Source organism: Dendrobates tinctorius, unplaced genomic scaffold (assembly GCF_039654945.1).
Source record: "Dendrobates tinctorius isolate UK_male_01 unplaced genomic scaffold, ASM3965494v1 ptg000162l, whole genome shotgun sequence".
NCBI classification, from domain to species: domain Eukaryota; kingdom Metazoa; phylum Chordata; class Amphibia; order Anura; family Dendrobatidae; genus Dendrobates; species Dendrobates tinctorius.
Genome location: NW_027361829.1, coordinates 19,887,071 through 19,894,984, shown reverse-complemented (window position 1 = coordinate 19,894,984; position 7,914 = coordinate 19,887,071). Strand labels below are relative to the sequence as shown.

The following is a 7,914-nucleotide window of genomic DNA, read 5'->3' as shown; positions in this document are numbered from 1 at the left end:
AAGCAACGTGGAAGGAATAAATAGACATTTTAATTTTTCGAACACAAATTTTCTTTTACCATCAATTTTTTCATTTTCACATGGGCAGCAGGATAAAATGGATCCTAAAATTTGTTGGCCAATTTCTCCTGAGTACACCGATACCTCATATGTGCTCATAAACCACTGTTTGGGCGCACGGCAGGGCTCAGAAGGGAAGGAGTACCAATTGACTTTTTGAATGGAAAATATGCTGGAATATTTAGCGCTTGCCATGTCACATTTGGAGAGTCGCGGTGTGCCTAAACACTGGAGCTTCCCAACAAGTGACCCCATTTTGGAAACTAGACCCCCCAAGGAACTTATCTAGATGCATAGTGATCACTTTGAACCCCCATGTGCTTCACAAATTGATCCGTAAAAAAAAGTACTTTTTTTTCACAAAAATTATCTTTTAGCCTCAGTTTTCTCATTTTCAATGTTTTCTTTTTCACATGGGCAACAGGATAAAATGGATCCTAAAATTTGTTGGGCAATTTCTCCTGAGTACACCGATACCTCATATGTGGTCATAAACCACTGTTTGGGTGCACGGCAGGGCCCAGAAGGGAAGGAGCACCATTTAACTTTTTGAATTAAAAATTAGCTCCAATCGTTATCGGACACCATGTCACGTTTGGAGAGCCCCTGTGTGCCTAAACATTGGAGCTTCCCCACACGTGACCCCGTTTTGGAAACTAGACCCCTGAAGGAACTTATCTAGATGTGTAGTGAGCACTTTGAACCCCCAACTGCTTCACAAAAGTTTATAATGTAGAGCAGTGAAAATAAAAAATCATTTTTTTTTCTCAAAAATGATTTTTTAGCACGCTATTTTTTATTTTCACATGGCTAACAGGACAAACTGGACAACAACTTTTGTGGTCCAATTTCTCCTGAGTACGCTGGTACCCCATATGTGGGGGGAACCACTGTTTGGGTGCACGGCAGGGCTCAGAAGGGAATGAGCGCCATTTGACTTTTTTAAATAAAAATTCGCTCCAATCGTTAGCAGACACCATGTGGTGTTTGGAGAGCCCCTGTGTGCCTAAACTTTGGAGCTCCCCCACAAATGACCCCATTTTGGAAACTAGACCCCCTAAGGAACTTATCTAGATACAGAGTGAGCACTTTGAACCCCCAGGTGCTTCACAGAAGTTTATAACGCAGAGCTGTGAAAATAAAAAATATTTTTTTTGTTTTCCTAAAAAAAATATTTTTAGTCCGCAATTTTTTATTTTCACAAGGGTAAGGCCGGTTTCACATTAGCGCATTTTCTGCGCGCGCACGGCCGGGGGTAGCTCCGCCCCCGATCCGGCTCTCTGCCCGGCGTGCCCGCCCCTTCCTTGTAGCGCCGCCTCCTAGCGGACGGCGGTGCCTGCGATCGGCGCACCCTATCTTTAGCATAGGGTGCGCCGATCGTGCGCAGGCCGTGCGCTAGTTGCGCTTTGACCTGCGCTGCGCACTTATGACGGTGCGCCGTGCGCGCCAAAATCCGAAAAGTTCGATTTTGGCGCGCACGGCGCACCGTCAAAAGTGCGCAGCGCAGGTCAAAGCGCAACTAGCGCACGGCCTGCGCACGATCGGCGCACCCTATGCTAAAGATAGGGTGCGCCGATCGCAGGCGCCGCTGTCCGCTAGGAGGCGGCGCTACAAGGAAGGGGCGGGCACGCCGGGCAGAGAGCCGGCTCGGGGGCGGAGCTACCCCCGGCCGTGCGCGCGCTGAAAATGCGCTAATGTGAAACCAGCCTAACAGGAGAAAATGGACCCCAAAAGTTGTTGTACACTTTTTCCTGAGTACGCTGGTACCCCATATGTGGGATGAATGTGGGAGAGTTTTCACTGTTTTGTGAGCACAAAGCCTGAAAGTGTGGGGGGCCCCGACCTAACAATCTCCCCACTACGCGCTCGGCCTGCGGACACCCTGCGTCCTGCCTTGGGCGCGCCACTTCCCACCCCGTGCTCGCTCCCGATCACTAGTGAGCCGAGGGGAGGGTTCATAAGGCCGGGCTGAGAGCGGGGGGAGGGGGCAGGATCGCATCCTGAGGACGGAGTCAGCTGAGCGCAGGACCAGAGCAGAGCGCTGTGCGGCGCGGACTCCACGGCATAATCCACGCACGACCTCCCGCGGGACGGACACTGCTGATTGGTAGCAGTAGCTGGAGTTGGCCACAAGAAGTGTGAGGTGGGGGAGGACCCGTGTGAGAGCCCGGACACGAGCCTGCAGCAGGTACTGGACATAACGGAGTGTGCTGAAGTTTGTGCGGCGGTGGCACGGGAGTCCCGCGTGCTGCAGGCCGGTCACTTCCCCTCCCGGCTCGCTGTCCGGAGTGACCTGTAGCCCCTGGGCGGCCCCGGTCAGCTGCCAGCTCCTGCTTTTTAGGAACAGCCCGTGCAGCAGCAGCTGGTGGCGGCGGTGCCCTCTCCACGTGTGCGGTCCCGCCTGGCTCCTGCTGCCACTCCTGGTGTCCGTGCCAGTGGGTAGAGCGCCAGCGTCGTGGAACTCCAGAGCCGCACGCTGCCCCCCCGTCACGGCTCCTGCAATGTGAGCTGAGGAATGGGGAGGCGGGAGCGCAGGCTGCTGGCGGAGGTTCCACAGCTCGGGGGTGGAGGCCGGGAGCAGAACTTCACTTGTTTACACTCCTGGTGTGAGGCGCGCTGCTGCCAGGCTCCCGGGCACCACAGCAGCGCCAGGGGTAGCGTGCCTCTGCCACCAAGTGCGAGGCACAGAACAAGCGTGTGCGGAGGTGACAGGCTGCCCAGGCCATCTACACCTTACCTATGTGCCAGCTGCTGTGTGTGTGCTGCCAGAAAGTGGGTGACGGTAACACGCCCTAGTGAGGTCTGCCCGCACATGGATCACTCACAACTTATACCACCCGTACAGGGCACAGAGTAATGACACTCCACCATCGTGCCCTAGTGAGGTCTGCCTGCACATGGATCACTCACAACTTATACCACCCGTACAGGGCACAGAGTAATGACACTCCACCATCGTGCCCTAGTGAGGTCTGCCTGCACATGGATCACTCACAACTTATACCACCCGTACAGGGCACAGAGTAATGACACTCCACCATCGTGCCCTAGTGAGGTCTGCCTGCACATGGATCACTCACAACTTATACCACCCGTACAGGGCACAGAGTAATGACACTCCACCATCGTGCCCTAGTGAGGTCTGCCTGCACATGGATCACTCACAACTTATACCACCCGTACAGGGCACAGAGTAATGACACTCCACCATTGTGCCCTAGTGAGGTCTGCCCGCACATGGATCACTCACAACTTATACCACCTGTACAGGGCACAGAGTAATGACACTCCACCATTGTGCCCTAGTGAGGTCTGCCCGCACATGGATCACTCACAACTTATACCACCTGTACAGGGCACAGAGTAATGACACTCCACCATTGTGCCCTAGTGAGGTCTGCCCGCACATGGATCACTCACAACTTATACCACCTGTACAGGGCACAGAGTAATGACACTCCACCATCGTGCCCTAGTGAGGTCTGCCCGCATATGGATCACTCACAACTTATACCACCTGTACAGGGCACAGAGTAATGACACTCCACCATTGTGCCCTAGTGAGGTCTGCCCGCACATGGATCACTCACAACTTATACCACCTGTACAGGGCACAGAGTAATGACACTCCACCATTGTGCCCTAGTGAGGTCTGCCCGCACATGGATCACTCACAACTTATACCACCTGTACAGGGCACAGAGTAATGACACTCCACCATTGTGCCCTAGTGAGGTCTGCCCGCACATGGATCACTCACAACTTATACCACCTGTACAGGGCACAGAGTAATGACACTCCACCATCGTGCCCTAGTGAGGTCTGCCCGCATATGGATCACTCACAACTTATACCACCTGTACAGGGCACAGAGTAATGACACTCCACCATCGTGCCCTAGTGAGGTCTGCCTGCATATGGATCACTCACAACTTATACCATCTGTACAGGGCACAGAGTAATGACACTCCACCATCGTGCCCTAGTGAGGTCTGCCCGCATATGGATCACTCACAACTTATACCACCTGTACAGGGCACAGAGTAATGACACTCCACCATCGTGCCCTAGTGAGGTCTGCCTGCATATGGATCACTCACAACTTATACCACCCGTACAGGGCACAGAGTAATGACACTCCACCATTGTGCCCTAGTGAGGTCTGCCCGCACATGGATCACTCACAACTTATACCACCTGTACAGGGCACAGAGTAATGACACTCCACCATTGTGCCCTAGTGAGGTCTGCCTGCATATGGATCACTCACAACTTATACCACCTGTACAGGGCACAGAGTAATGACACTCCACCATCGTGCCCTAGTGAGGTCTGCCCGCATATGGATCACTCACAACTTATACCACCTGTACAGGGCACAGAGTAATGACACTCCACCATCGTGCCCTAGTGAGGTCTGCCTGCATATGGATCACTCACAACTTATACCACCCGTACAGGGCACAGAGTAATGACACTCCACCATCGTGCCCTAGTGAGGTCTGCCCGCACATGGATCACTCACAACTTATACCACCTGTACAGGGCACAGAGTAATGACACTCCACCATCGTGCCCTAGTGAGGTCTGCCTGCATATGGATCACTCACAACTTATACCACCCGTACAGGGCACAGAGTAATGACACTCCACCATCGTGCCCTAGTGAGGTCTGCCTGCATATGGATCACTCACAACTTATACCACCTGTACAGGGCACAGAGTAATGACACTCCACCATTGTGCCCTAGTGAGGTCTGCCTGCATATGGATCACTCACAACTTGTACCACCCGTACAGGGCACAGAGTAATGACACTCCACCATTGTGCCCTAGTGAGGTCTGCCCGCACATGGATCACTCACAACTTATACCACCTGTACAGGGCACAGAGTAATGACACTCCACCATTGTGCCCTAGTGAGGTCTGCCCGCACATGGATCACTCACAACTTATACCACCTGTACAGGGCACAAAGTAATGACACTCCACCATTGTGCCCTAGTGAGGTCTGCCCGCACATGGATCACTCACAACTTATACCACCTGTACAGGGCACAGAGTAATGACACTCCACCATCGTGCCCTAGTGAGGTCTGCCCGCATATGGATCACTCACAACTTATACCACCTGTACAGGGCACAGAGTAATGACACTCCACCATTGTGCCCTAGTGAGGTCTGCCCGCACATGGATCACTCACAACTTATACCACCTGTACAGGGCACAGAGTAATGACACTCCACCATTGTGCCCTAGTGAGGTCTGCCCGCACATGGATCACTCACAACTTATACCACCTGTACAGGGCACAGAGTAATGACACTCCACCATTGTGCCCTAGTGAGGTCTGCCCGCACATGGATCACTCACAACTTATACCACCTGTACAGGGCACAGAGTAATGACACTCCACCATCGTGCCCTAGTGAGGTCTGCCCGCATATGGATCACTCACAACTTATACCACCTGTACAGGGCACAGAGTAATGACACTCCACCATCGTGCCCTAGTGAGGTCTGCCTGCATATGGATCACTCACAACTTATACCATCTGTACAGGGCACAGAGTAATGACACTCCACCATCGTGCCCTAGTGAGGTCTGCCCGCATATGGATCACTCACAACTTATACCACCTGTACAGGGCACAGAGTAATGACACTCCACCATCGTGCCCTAGTGAGGTCTGCCTGCATATGGATCACTCACAACTTATACCACCCGTACAGGGCACAGAGTAATGACACTCCACCATTGTGCCCTAGTGAGGTCTGCCCGCACATGGATCACTCACAACTTATACCACCTGTACAGGGCACAGAGTAATGACACTCCACCATTGTGCCCTAGTGAGGTCTGCCTGCATATGGATCACTCACAACTTATACCACCTGTACAGGGCACAGAGTAATGACACTCCACCATCGTGCCCTAGTGAGGTCTGCCCGCATATGGATCACTCACAACTTATACCACCTGTACAGGGCACAGAGTAATGACACTCCACCATCGTGCCCTAGTGAGGTCTGCCTGCATATGGATCACTCACAACTTATACCACCCGTACAGGGCACAGAGTAATGACACTCCACCATCGTGCCCTAGTGAGGTCTGCCCGCATATGGATCACTCACAACTTATACCACCTGTACAGGGCACAGAGTAATGACACTCCACCATCGTGCCCTAGTGAGGTCTGCCTGCATATGGATCACTCACAACTTATACCACCCGTACAGGGCACAGAGTAATGACACTCCACCATCGTGCCCTAGTGAGGTCTGCCTGCATATGGATCACTCACAACTTATACCACCTGTACAGGGCACAGAGTAATGACACTCCACCATCGTGCCCTAGTGAGGTCTGCCTGCATATGGATCACTCACAACTTATACCACCTGTACAGGGCACAGAGTAATGACACTCCACCATCGTGCCCTAGTGAGGTCTGCCTGCACATGGATCACTCACAACTTATACCACCTGTACAGGGCACAGAGTAATGACACTCCACCATTGTGCCCTAGTGAGGTCTGCCTGCATATGGATCACTCACAACTTGTACCACCCGTACAAGGCACAGAGTAATGACACTCCACCATTGTGCCCTAGTGAGGTCTGCCCGCACATGGATCACTCACAACTTATACCACCTGTACAGGGCACAGAGTAATGACACTCCACCATTGTGCCCTAGTGAGGTCTGCCCGCACATGGATCACTCACAACTTATACCACCTGTACAGGGCACAGAGTAATGACACTCCACCATCGTGCCCTATAGTTAGGTCTGCCTCACCATTGTTCCCTTGTACCACCCGTACAGGGCACAGAGTAATGACACTCCACCATCGTGCCCTAGTGAGGTCTGCCCGCACATGGATCACACACAACTTATACCATCTGTTCTGTTATTCAAGATAGTGTGAAAAAATGACGTTGTGCTCCAGCCACGAGCAGACAAACCACACTTGTGCCATCTTCTATTCATATATGTGGTACCTGAATAATCTCTGTATGGAGTAATGACTCTCCACAACTGAGTGCCCAAAATGAGGTCTACACTCAGCCGGAGTACTGTATGTTCAGGTTTTATTAATGCAGCTATAGAGCTGACACCTGGAACCTGGCAAGCACACTTACTCAGTGAGGTGTCTGGTGCCCCATGAATCCACCAGGTCCTAGATAAATGGCAGCCCAAATGTTTGAGGTTTGCAGTGACTGCCTTGGGTCTTGCTCCTCATGTTAAAGCACCACTCCAGGATTGTTTTTTTATTGTAGAACTTGAGTCACAGTGCTCCTAATGCAGTTTCCTTGCCCCCAGTATTATACTGACCAGCTGTTTGTGACCTGCCAGATCAATCCAGTGTTTGCTGGGTGATCTGAAAGTCATAACTCCGTGCAAGTCTGAGACAGAACGAGGCTCCCATAGACTTACACTGAGAGCTTGTGACTGTTACCTTTGACTTCCAGTCAGTCAGAAGTTGGGGTCACAAGATTGCGGCACGGGGTCAGAGCGGAGCAGGAAACAGCTGAAGGTGGCGGGTGGTGAGTAGAAGACTAGGGACAGGAAACTTAAATTAATGGTGCCACTGCAGCACTGTAATAAAAAAGCTTGTTGGAGTGGTGCTTTTACTGCTTGAGCTAGACTTTACAGTCTCCATTCTTATGGGTGAAAAAACACTGCAAAATGCCATGCTGCAGTGCTCAATTCAGTGACGGAAAGTGTGCATGAGATTTCTGAAGTCCCACAGCAAAAATCAGCTTATTTGCGTGAAAACACTACATGTGACTATAACTGTAGGAACTGAATTAATTACTGGGGCATATCACATGGACCCCATA

General features: G+C 51.8%; 1 protein-coding gene across 1 annotated transcript in view; it reads left to right on the top strand.

Moving 5' to 3' along the window:
• Window positions 1-2,033: 2,033 nt before the first annotated feature.
• The window catches only part of GRB10 (growth factor receptor bound protein 10), a 423,742-nt gene continuing 417,861 nt past the window's right edge, over window positions 2,034-7,914 (top strand). Inside the window, exon 1 of the mRNA XM_073549876.1 lies at window positions 2,034-2,248. The gene's annotated coding sequence lies outside the window, so the exon portion shown is untranslated. The remainder of the gene's footprint in view (window positions 2,249-7,914) is intronic.